This window comes from Aphelocoma coerulescens, chromosome 17, assembly GCF_041296385.1.
Source record: "Aphelocoma coerulescens isolate FSJ_1873_10779 chromosome 17, UR_Acoe_1.0, whole genome shotgun sequence".
NCBI lineage: Eukaryota > Metazoa > Chordata > Aves > Passeriformes > Corvidae > Aphelocoma > Aphelocoma coerulescens.
The window spans coordinates 10,546,569-10,559,302 of NC_091030.1; positions in this window are offsets into that span (position 1 = coordinate 10,546,569).

Here is a 12,734-nt window from a genome sequence, read left to right on the forward strand (position 1 = left end):
GCCCCGACCCGCTGGCACCGGGCTGCCAACGCCGCGTCTGCGGGGCACGTTCCCGCTGATGCTGCTGAGGCTCCACCTGGGCATACAGCGAGGACGAGCTGGGGTCAGTCCTGTTTCGGGCTGCCCTCTCTGCCCATGAAGTCATTCCAGAATTTCCCTGGAAATTTTCAGGCACTGCTCTGCAGGGCCAGCTGCTCCCCGAGGGACAGGGCCCTGCACCCTGCGGACCCCGGCTCCATCCCTGGCAAGCGCAGTGGGGCCACAAACCTGCCCCGTGCCAGAGGAGGGGCTGGGCTGCCCCGCACCCCCGGTAACCCCCCCGGAGCCGCCCCCGCGCCCGTCCCGCGAGGGGCCCGGCCCAGCTGCGCTCAGACAGATGTGCCGGTTGTATGCAGTGTAATATCTTTCTGTTGGCAGAAGAGACTTGAACCTGTCGAGGGCAAACTCGAGTCTCTCCCAGGGCCTGGCAAAAGAAAATAGCAGCATTTAACCGCGATGAAAGTCACAGTGAAAACAGGGGCGCAGGGAGAATAATTGCATGGCTGGAGCGCCCGGCCCCATGTTATCATTACACATTGGATTCCTGGTCTGTAAGTACAGGGATGGCGTGAACCCCTGCAGAAGATGAAGGTTATAAAAGAGGCATTACTGGGAAAGGTCAGCAGGCTATTCAAACATGGAGCAGTTGCAATCTGCAGATTCAATACCGAAAGCTATTTGCAGGGCTTGCAGAGGCAGGAGGAGTGGGAGAGGCAGACACTCGTCCGCTTGCTACAGCAACGGGAAGGGTCCTTGTGCAGCAAACTCATGAGCAGACAACAGGCGGGACCAGCCCCTTCCTGGCCCTGCTCGCCCGAGGATCTCACCAGCAGTGCCCTGTGCCACAGGGGTGCTGGCAGTGCCACACCAAACTCTCCAGCCATGCCTGGAAATAACCAGGTGGAGCACAAAGGGTGAGACAGCTCTTCTGTCTTGATACCACTGAGGTCTGGCTGCAGCCTGTCATCAATCCGATCTCTAATCCAACACATCTGGACAGCTAAAACATCTTTTCCTTTCAGGAGAGACCTCCCTAGGCTGAGCGAAGCACTGCAGCCACACACTCCACGTCTGGGATACCACAACACAACAGCTCCTGTGGCTGATGGAGAGCCCCATCAGACTCCACATTTTTATAAAAGATGGTTTGGTTAGCTCATGAGGCACTGTCGTTATTGCCAAAGGGTTTTGCTCCCCAAGCCTGTGCTGAATATTGTATTACTTTGCCATGCTCAGAAACTAAAATTACAACATTTTAATTTTGAATATGGTGGCATTATTACCATTTGTATTTGCCATTTCATAAGACTTTTCATTTCAACTGCTTTGCTTTCCTGTCAAGAGGAAAAACCTTCAATCTATTGGCTTTTACCAGAGAGAGAACTGTGCTGGAGTGTAATGCAGTATTGTATATTTCTTCTCTAATGCTCTTTTGAACAAAATCATCTATTTCATCAACAGTATATCAGCGGTGACCAAAGACCATTAAATAATGCATCTCACTCAGGAGCAGTGGAGCAGGGAAAGGGCTCTGACCTGTTTTAAACCTTATTACTTTCTTGCATTATGCCCCTCACTGCAATCTTTTTGTTTAAGTGATTTCAGCTGAGGCGTTGCTTCCTGCCTTAAAACACACGGTGGACACGTTATTGCTGAGCTGGTTGGAGTCAGCCTCAGCATTTCCCATCCTACACCAAAATCAGCCTCTGCATATGAATCTTTCTTAACCTCGCCAAATACATGTGTGTGCATCAGGGGCTGGTGTGAATAACATCCCTCTTTATTTTGGATCTCAGGGGCAGAGACTGCATTTCACTTGGACCTGTGGCTTCACCTCCCAGCAAATGTTTGGTGCTTGCAATTAGGAATCCCAGAGTTGGTAAAGCAGGCACGGAGTTAATCCAGAGCGGAATAGTTTAAGAAAATAAGATACAGTTGTAACAACCAGAAGAGGTGTGGTGCTGCAGACTGGGACTGAAGGTTGGAAGAGTGGTGTCCCCGCTGGCTGGGTTGGGAGGACCGTGGTGGCACCAGCAGCCTCTGCCTGTGCAGAAGCCAGCCACGACCAGCACGGAGAGCACATTGTGTTCCACGTTCTCCCCAGTGGAGCCCTGCACCCCAGCATGCTGTTCCCCGGGGGGCAGAGGGCTCGCCCCAGGGCTGCAGAGCGTGGCCGGCCCCACGCCGTCCTTGCCCAGCTTTGCACATGGGTGTGTGGCCAAGCAGTGGCCTCTGCCTGCTGGTCAAGGCAGCCCCACGGTGCCCAGCACCATCTGCCCCTCCCTTGGTGGGACGTGGGGTGGCACATGGACAGCTGCCCTGGGGAGGGGGCAGCCGTGGTGGGGCACAGGGGGACCCTCCTGCACTTTGCTCGTGGTCGGAGGCAGGAGGCTCGGCTGACGTGTGGTGCTCACACCCAGGTGCAGCTCTGCCTCTCCCAGCCCTTGTGAAGCACAATCCCCCACCAGCCGGTGAGGAGAAAGCCTGAGAGACTTACAATTACATTTTCTCACTAGTCTAATGAGGTGAGAGACAGACAGAGGAGAGAGTTCCCTGGGCTAATTTTCCAGCCAGCAGCCACTGCATTCCTCCTCTACTGCGAGAGGCAGAGGGAGAAATGACTCTTCCAGATTAGAGGCTCTTGCTGAAGGCATTCCAGAGCATATTCCTCTAGGACGCTACAACAAAAAAATGGAGATGACAAACCATTTTACTACATTCAGCTGGAATGAAGTAACCCACAAACAGAACTGTGTGGTGCTGGGAATGCACTGGTCAGGAGAGAGTACCTGGGGAGAGCAGGGAGTGAAGCCTGGCCTGAATCATTGCACAGTGCTCTGCTCAAGCGAGAGCGGGAGCAGGTCAGCACCTGCATAGAGGGATGAATTAGCTGTGAGAGGGAAGGAGCATTGCATTTGTCTCCCCTGCTAGTGAACAATTTGTTATCATGGAAATGTTAGCAATGGAATACTCACTGCCTGGGGGGAGCAGCGCTGGGCTGCAGAGGGCAGGTGCTGGAAGGAGAGGGCTCTGCCTGTCTCCCAGGCATGTTGGGTCCCTCAGGCTGGAGAAACACTGAGAAATCCCTTGCCATACCCACAGGGAACATGGAGAGAGTACTCCTTTCTTGGTTCCTGCCCTCTGTGGTCTTTGCACTGGATTAATGTGTGCTCAACATTTGACTCTTTGGAGGTTCTCTGATAGCTTTGGTTGAGACCAGTGCTGTTGTGTGCTCCCCTCACATGCCTGGTCTCAGCACACCAAACACACTTCCAGCATGCCTGAATGGACCTGAGAAACCTGAACTTCCTAATCTCAGTCTAAGTCAGGAGGAAGAGCCTCCATCATCATGACCACATGCAATGTGTTCACACACACGTGTGTGTGGGTGAGGAATGTTTCATCAGCTAGTCCCTGAACAAGATTGGAATTTCCCCATTTGACTGACAAATCCAGCCAGTCTGACCCATCTCTAGCCATCCTCTGAAGTGTTTGGAGCTTGTAGTTCGTCCTGGAATTCATTTTAGCCTGAGATTATGTCTTGGTTAAATGGGTGTGTGCAGGAGTCACCCTTCTTTTGTTTTCAAAGAGAGCTCTTTCCAAAAGCACTCTGCTGCTCTGCTCATGCAAACTAGGAAGAGATCTGTCAAATATCAAATACGAATTTTGTTGCTGAAGCTCTTGGAAAATTGACAGGTAGCATGCAAGCAAACATTAAATCAATAACGGCGAATTTCCCTCGGGAAACTTGTAGTGTTTTCTCATCAAAATCTTTAAATCCTTAAAGAACCCATAAAAGGTTTACACACTTTGTGTTGGTTAATCTGGTTACCTCTGCATCGCTCGGCGCAGCTGATCAGCACGGCCGGCGAAATACCCAGTGCTGATCACCCAGCAGTGTGTGTAATATCCAGTGCCCCGGCGCTGATGTATTGTAGCTTTGTTAGTCACTGTGGCTCCTTGGTAAATTCATTTGGAGTCCTCCGGGGTTTTAAATCTCTCATTTGGCCAACAACGAGGTCTGAAAAGATTGCAGTTCATTTCGACCCACAGTGGATGGAAGGCTCATTTACTGGCTGCAGGCAACTCAATCAGGCCGGCCGCTGATGAGTGAGTGACTTGTTCAGACCGCTAGTCAATATGTGTCTGCTGTGATAGAATGTCAGCATCTGCTGCCTGCTCCTGTCTCCCACTGCTCTGGCTTTTTTCATTTGGGCTGATCAATGTTATTAAAAACACCTAGGAGTTCCTTAACTGCACTGCCACTTGAGGCTTTTCCTTCTTCCCTTTTTTTAAACACAACTTTGTATTATCTGCAAACACGTGCAGATGATGTACAGATTGATTTTTTACATGAGTGTGTGGGACGGGGTGTGTGTGCACACTTGGGCACATAACTTGTGCACCAGAGTTGGCTCGGCACTTACATCACCCTGGTTTGAGATTTTTGTGTGTGTTGCTCTAAAGTAGCTCACACTTAGAGCCGATTGCAAACACCTGCTAATTATTATTTGTAAATAAATCTTCAAATATAAGCATGCAAAAAATAATGCACCTTCTCTTAAACTGAAGCGAGAATACCCAAGTGGAATCAGTGACACCCTGTGGACACCCACACATTAAAAATCAGACTGCTGCTCCAAATCAAGGGGAGATAGAACTTAGGTAAATAAGCAGAGGGTTAAAATCATGACAGGTCTAGAACATACACACTGTTTGCTTGCCCAGCAAGCCATTTCCTGGGGACTAAAAATGCTCCATGGCACAGGTGGGTCAGCCACCAATTACACAAAAAAAGGGAAACAGATACACTGCTGAAGGTTTTAATCTGTGCAAAATGTGCACGCTCCTGCAGGGACAGCACTGTCCTGAGGTGCTGGAAGAAGGGGAATGCTGTGTCTTCTGAGCAGACCCCAGGCTTCACAACACCCAGAAGAGAGGAAGAAGGGAGAATCACAGAGTCATAGAATCGTTTTGGTGGGAAAAGACCTTTAAGATCATCAAGTCCAACCATTAACCCAGCGGCTGCAGGATGTACCGGGTGCCTTTGGCCAGGCTGGTGGCACCGAGAGAAGATGGTCCCTCCTTATCTCTGAGCAACTCTTGCATGTCTGGAGTGTTTGTGGGCAGGTAGAAACATCCACCCAACAAAAAGGGTCTGGTATTTGGCTTCACGTGCTTGGTTAGAGGCTGTGGGGAGCTCCCAGGGAAAACAGCAGTAGGGTTTCTCTCCTGCTCGGTTCATGCATGGACAGGTGGTGGGAAATATAAAAATCTCTCCTTCCTGCTCAGAAGCTGGGATGAACCTTGGGGTTATAAATACAGCTTCTTTGCTTTTACAAAGATCTTATTCCAGGCAACTTGTCTGTCTAAAATCCTTTCTGGATGAGTGCTGTGATCAAGAAAACAAAGTAAAATATGGGGGATTTTTTGCCAGATGACTGTAAAGGCTTTGTATGATAGCAACCCCTGCTGCCCCTGTCTGTGTTTGCCCCATCAATGGAAGTTCTTCCTCCGTCCTTCACAGGCAGGGGATCATCTAAAACCTTGACCATCCCTGTGCTGGCCAGCCTGCTCAGAGGAGGGTTTGCTGTGGGATCTGGTGCTCAGAAGCGTGACCCAAGCTAACCTTCGCTTCTGCTGCCCCATCTCCACAGGCTGCAGCTCTGCCTGGCTCTCCTGAGCCTCTCGGTGCCTGCATCACACAAAGGAAAGGCAAGGTGATCTGCTGTGACCTGAGGACATGCTTCAAAATCCGCCCAGGCTTCCATCCCTACCCCCTTCCTCTGCAATATGGCATCCAAAATAGATACCAAGAAATGACCTGCCAGGAAAAAAATGGAAGCCTATAATTATGTTATTGAAAACCTGTTCCATAGTGTATTATTTAAGGTTATTTTATTATGATGTTGAGATGAGTTTCTTAAAGAAGAAACTCTGGGTTTATTGCGCTCCTCACAGAGAGGAGCCCTGGGTGATTTGATAGCCTATTTGAACAAGAGGGATGCTTTACGAGCCCCTATAAAAACTGATGACCCCACTCACATTTGTATTTAATGAAATAAGGAGGAGCTTTCGTTATGTTTTCAATAACCTTCACTGCTCTTTCCAACCTGCTTCAAATAAAAGCCAGAATCTGCATGTTTCTGTGCCAAACCCCAGCTGTCCGTAAGGACGGCAATGGAGGTTCAGCCTGGCTGGTGAGCTGTCCCACAGTCCCTGTGTCCCTCTGGTGCCACTGCCAGGGCCGTGTCCTGCCGATAGGGATGGTGGGATGGGTGAGAAGTGCTGTCCCACTTGTGTAGGGTCAGGCTGAGAGAGGCTCCAAAACTCATCTGCCTCAGCCTCCCAGGCACCAGCATACATTTTATTTCTAAGTATCTTCCCACACACAAAATCAGGCTTTTTCATTACACAAATTTGGTCTGTCATAAGCTTGGATCCTCCTCATTACATTAAATAATTGCCGCTGCTGGAAGGATCAGAGGCTGCACCCACAGCCGGTGGCACTGCCTGTCCCCGCCTCTCCTGGCAGGAGATGAGCCAGCTGTCCCACTGGGGACCAGACCCTGGCTGAGGGGGACAGGGCAAGTCCTTGGGAGGTTCTTGGGTGGTTATCTCTTCCCCATCTGGCAGCCTTCTGAGCTGAAGATTTGGATGGAAATGGTCATTTCCTGGCCTCGGTGCCCGAGGGACCCAGCGGTGCCCAGGCTGCGCAGGAGGACACGGCTCCGTGTACCCAGCAAAGCAGCCACTTGTGTTGTGCTCTTCTGAAAAGTGAGGTCTGATTAATTGTAATCGATGGGGCTTTCTCCATGGAGTTGTCCAGATTCGGACTGCTCCCGGCAGCCAGTACCCAGCAAGGCTAATTTAGGATGGATGAAGAAAGAGGAAGGGCTGCAGTGGCGCGGTGGGGCTGGCGCTGTGGCGAGTGTCCCTGTGTGGCCGCTGTGGCTGCTGTGTCCCACGGCTGCAGGAGCCGCTTTCTCCCCCAGAGCTCTGACATGAGGAGGGGGAACCTGGCAGGGTTTATTAAAGCACATCCAAGCCCTCCACGTTGCATTTGCATTCACAGTTTGATGTAGATGCCACATCAGCAGATGCCTATGAATAAGCTCGAGCAGGGTTATAGCATCCTGGTGGTGGAGTGATTCAGTGTGATGCCTCGGCAAGCTGTTCTGTAATGGGCTGCAAGTCTGATTTTTACGATCATTGGAACGTAAAGGGTCAGAATCTTAATCTCCTAATACTGTGTTTTTAACAACATTTACACTTTAACATATTGAAAAATCTCATCTCTTTCTGCCACCCAGCATGACAGCACAATTCAAAGCGATCAGTGCAGCAGTATATCTCAGTATTTTAAACATAAATCAACCTGGCTGAAATATTTTTTTCACTTCCAGTACTTCTTAAAACCTGGGATTTTCTAACTTTAATGTTTCTTATTTGAACCTTTGTATTCAGTGGAGTTTCCCACCTGAATAATTCAGCAGCATTCAACAGAGAGCACAGAATGGAGGCCCCAGTCCATCACCCAGCACAGACAGGGTGCTTTGTGGCCCATTGCAATGGGAAACCAGTACCTGAGGAACACAAAAAGTCTGGGAATTGTCTGCAGGTATGGAAAGAATAAAATTCTGCGTCACCATAAAAAGCTAGGTGACAAGAAATAGGAACATATCAGGAATAAAGGGCATTTTGGATTTTATGAAACCTTTGGGATTAAAGGGGAGTTGTTTTTTTCAGAATTTGCAAGTCTGACAAACCATTTATTCCAAGAGCCAATACTCAGTGCAGGAGCAGCCTCTCCTCCCAGAATAACCGAATTCAGTTCTTCTCTGGGATGTGGAAGGGGAAAAAAAGAGAAAGAAAGGACTCTTGGGGTTCCTCATTAGTGAAGCCTTCCCCCTGGTGTCCCTCTTTGCTCCTTTTCTGTGCCTCTTTCCCTCCTGCCCATGAGCTTTTGGGTTGGGTCTGCTTGGGCTGAAGTACCATGCACAGGACCTCTGCTCCTTCCCACAGCTGCTGCCCTGCACTGGGACAACCTGGCCTCGTGTCTGACTTTTTATTTAATTAGAAGCTCCTTATCCAGTTTTCCTATATGCTGGCCTAGATTTCTCTCTGCTCCCACGTGAGAGGGGAGCTGGGCATATGGGCTGAACCACAATGATTTGATTCATGGGCTGAAATCATCATTGAACAAGTGTCACAACATGGCATTAGATTAAGAACTAAAGTGATGGGCTATGGTGAGTCTGTTCATTAGTATTAATAGAGCTTAATTAGGCACAAGCATGGTGTTGCAGGGAAATGTGAAGTTGGCTGCAGCTTCCATGGTGGAAAAAAAAGGTGTTATTCAATAAAGGCAAAAGAGGCCCATAAGCCTTATGCCTGCTTCTGAACCCCAGCACAATCTGGGCTTGGGATGTGGCCTTACTGCCCCAGGAATGCAAGGGAGTTAAGGACTGGGCCTCATTAAGAAGCCAGAATTGAGGAATGGAAAGTCCAGACTAAACCCACGAAATACAGGGGGCTGTCTCAGGGAGAGAGTCATTCGGTTCTGACCGACCCTAACAGAGGACCTGACTGGTCAGATCAGCTCTTCCAGTCCCCGGGGGGGCATCAGGAAGGAACGGAGCCCCGAGATCCAAATGCGTGCGAGAGACAAAGGGACAGGGACAATGAGTGCTTGCAGGAGCCAGACCCCACATGGCACTGGACCAGGTGGCTCTGCCAGGGCTGGGGCTACTTTGCAACCAGGGCGAATATCCATGGATGCATTCAATGCTTTTGTAATTATCTCAGTTGTTTCTTTATCTTCAGATCCTCCCTCTTGCACCAGTTTGCCTCCATTCATGCTGCTCTTTGCTTTATGGTTCTTAGGCCATTTTACATTTCTCCCCATTTGGCAGCATTAAATTTTATTTACCATATGTCCCTTCTGCTACAAAGATGATAAAATCCTTCGGATTTTTGTTGTGCTGTTGCAAGCTCATTCAGCACTCACCTCAATTTAGTGTCCTCGGCAAGTGGAGCTGATTTGTTGCTGCTTTTCACAGAGGTCCAAGCTGGGACACTGCCAGGTTGTGCTGCAGACCTGCACTCTACCACTGCTTCTTTCCCTTTGCCAGATACCATCCCCTCAGGAGGTCTCCAACACCTCTGTGGTGGGACAGAGCATCATATGGACCTCTGGCAAAAAACCCAAGAGAACTGCCAAGAAAATCCATTGTACGTGGTTATTTTCCCTTTTTTGTTTATATTCTGTTGAAAAGTCTCCCCTTGCTGACAATTCCAATCAATGCTGTTGTACCTGGGGTTAATGTGCTTCTCAAGCAGCCCATGATGGCAGAAAAGTAGAGACACAACCCAGGATTAATACTCAGGGCCAGATGGACTTTGTCCTTATTCTGCTCTGACTGCAGCGGGGTGGGCTGCCAAGGAGGCATTGCCCGACCACGTGGAGCCCAATCCCAGCTGGGAGGAGGAGAAATGCACCTTTGGATGCCACGAGAGAACTTACGGCAGCCCGAGGCACGGAGCTGGAGCCCCGGCACGCTGCCCTCTGCCCCCACAGCCAGAGACAGATGCACTCGTGGCTCTGCGCTCCCTGGCAAAGGCCCGCCTTGCCCACTTCTCACCAAAGCTCCTGCCTCCCTCCCATTCTGTGTAAATTAAAATGCATAAGACCATTTTAGCACTCATGAATGAATGAAATGCAAAATGCTGGTACACTGGACTTTGCTGCTGCATTCAAATCTAAGTGGAAACAGTGGCTTAAAATTGTTTCCACCTTCAACCACATCAGGAAGTGATTTGGAGATCCTCAGTGGAATACTTCTAGAAGTCTTTTAATTTTAAGCGAGTGAAGGGGCAGAGTTTGAGGCACAGCTAGCTCTGCTTTTAACAAAACAGTAATCCCTCACTTTCATAACATCTTTTGATTTAAAGGGACTCAAACTGAGGCCCTCATCTTTCTGAGAGCATTGCACAGCCGGAGCCGGGAGCCTTGGCCAAGGCGTGCTGGAATCAGAAGGGCTCTGCACGGACCAGTGAGCCCATTTGCATGATCGTCCTGCGGGGTAGGGGCTGAGCTGCCACATCCCAGGCACCTTGCACTGACTTTTTCTTCCCAAGGATGGCCTGTTTCGCAAACACTGCCATGGAAGTGCTGTCGCAGCTGGATGAGGACACTAGAAATTGAAGCTCTGAGCTGTCGCTGCACCCCTCGGGCACCTGGCCCCCCTCGCTGCCGGTGCTCCCTTCACAGCGCCCGAGGGGTCTGTGCAGCATCCGCCCCCTCCGTGCCCATCTGGCTCGGCAAAGCCCTGTCCTGCTCCGGGCAGCGATGCCAAGGACTCAAGGGCTGCTTCGGGCCATGGCCTCACTTCCACCTGCGTGGGGCAGGGCAGGGACCTCAGGGGGTGACGTGTGGCCCCGGTGCGGCCGGGGAGGTGGCCCTGCCATCATCCCCGCGGCACTCCTGCTGCCCCAGCCCTGCCAGCCACCGCCGCCCGTCTATGGAGAACCAGACTTGAAGAGAGCTCAAATTAAAGGTAAGTAATTTCCTTTTTTCCTACCTTGAAATTCCTATTGATTTCCTACCTAAATAGAAATTCCTATTGATTTTGTGTCAGTTCATATTAGTATGTTACCTTGTCACCTTTTGTTTGCAATATTATGTTGTTTTACGTGTTGGTGTGTTCGGGAGTGTTCGGTGGAGCTGTGGCCCCGCGGGTGCCACAGACCCTGTCCCGCGCTGTCCCCGGCCCTGCGCAGAGCCGGCCCGACTGGGCAGCGCAGGAGGCGCTTCGTGCGCTCCCCGTTCCCCACGGGAACACCCCGTCTGAGCTGCAGGCACCCCCTGGTCCCTGTGCCGGCAGGGGCTCTGGGCTCTCCCGTGACAGCGTGTCACAGCCGAGCCGCTGCCGGCACCGGGATGCGCCCACCCCTGCGCGCACCCCGCTGCCCCGGCTCCGCAGGGGTTATTTTTTGCAACGTTTTCTTGTGAAAGCTGCTGGCTGTTTAGAAATCCTGCAGCTAACAGGCTGTTGTGGTCCTCACATCTCTGCTGGTCAGACAAGTATCTTCCCCCTGTCCCCGGCGTCCTCTATTCCTCACACCTCACTGAACAGGCACCGCCACGCCGAGACCTCTGACCGAGTTGTCAAGGTGACGGGTGCTGTTATCCTAAAGTACTTATTTCACATACATGGTGTTTTGTCCCTTGCTTTTATTGAAACACAGAGAAGAGACCAATTATCTTCCTAATGGTTTGCACAGCTTCTTTCTTCTCTTAAGTGGGAGTTAATGACAAACGGTTTGGGCAGGGGGTCGCTCTTGCACAGGGAGCTCTTGGGTGTCCTTTGCTTTCCAGGTGTCCAGGGGCACGGGGCAGCTCCTCTCATCTGCTTTCCTTGCACAGGCATTGTCACCCATTTTCTCCTCCCTGCTTAACCCCTGCAAAATTAACACGTTTTCCTAAATGCCCAAGTGCTGGAGCATCTCCGTGCCGCAGGCAGGAAGGGTTTAGCGATGCCAGTGCATGCAGGACTGCCCGGGGGTCGCCATGGGAAGGGAGGGCTGTGGGCAGCACCTGGGGGATGTCAGCATGGGCCGGGGGCCGTGAGTTGTCCCCGGCCACACGGTGCTGAGCCCTGGGCCACACGGCTGCCGGACACCCCAGCGTGGCTGCTGGGCCGGGGTCACACAGCAGCAGGTACAGCTTGTCCTGTGGCTCCCTCCCACAAAGAGGCACATTAAAATGCTGATAAAATGCCAGTCTTAAGCCAAATAGCGAAGAAGAGGCTCTTTGCTGCTGCAGCACAGCTCTGGCTGAGGTGCACCAGGGGAACAGTCGCAGTGACAGCTCTCACGTGAAAGCGCGGTTGGAGGTTGGGTTGTAAAAGCAGACGGGGGTCCAAGTGGAGCCATTTCCAAATCCATCGGCTTCCTTCTGTCAAGCATAGGGCATACAGAATGGGCCTCTTCCCACCCGGACTGGAGTTTCACCCACAAAATTCCTGCTCTGGGAGCACCTGGAGCTCAGCAGCTTGAGTGTGTGTGCAGGGGAAGGGGCTGCGAGACAGCTCCTCTCCTTTCAAGCATTGTTACTGATGTGCTGCATCTCGGTGGATTAGTAACGGATGTGGTATAAGCCAGAGGGTTCCTCTTGCCTTCAAGCCTGCATTACCCCGTCAGCAACAGAGGTTTCACTGGCACCTGATAAGCCACATAAAACAGATAAATACTGGGGAGATGCTGTGTGTGAGCACAATCGGTCTTGGCAGTGACACGATCCCTGTGTAACAGCCTGGCAGGTATCTGCAGCTTTGTTTTTTGGAGAGTGAAGGCAAGTTGAGCTGGAAGAGCTCTGCATGTGAGTTGTGCAAGGCAGGAAATCATGCATCTCTATACTATGTTCCAGGAAGAACATGCAATTTCACCGCTGCAGACCCACGAAAGTGGGGACATTTTAACTCAGGCACGGTTTAGCTTGGGAAGAGGCTAGAATTATTTTTCCGTTCAAAAATATTGATGTTGAACTCCAGATGGTGGAGACTCACTTCTGCATGCAAGGTGGAGAGACTGGGTGACCCCAGTGCCTGCGGAGGAGCCCGGGAGCATGTCCACAACGTGTGCCCCCTCTGAGTGCCGTGGTGTCTGTATTTTCATCTTTTCCCATTCTGGGA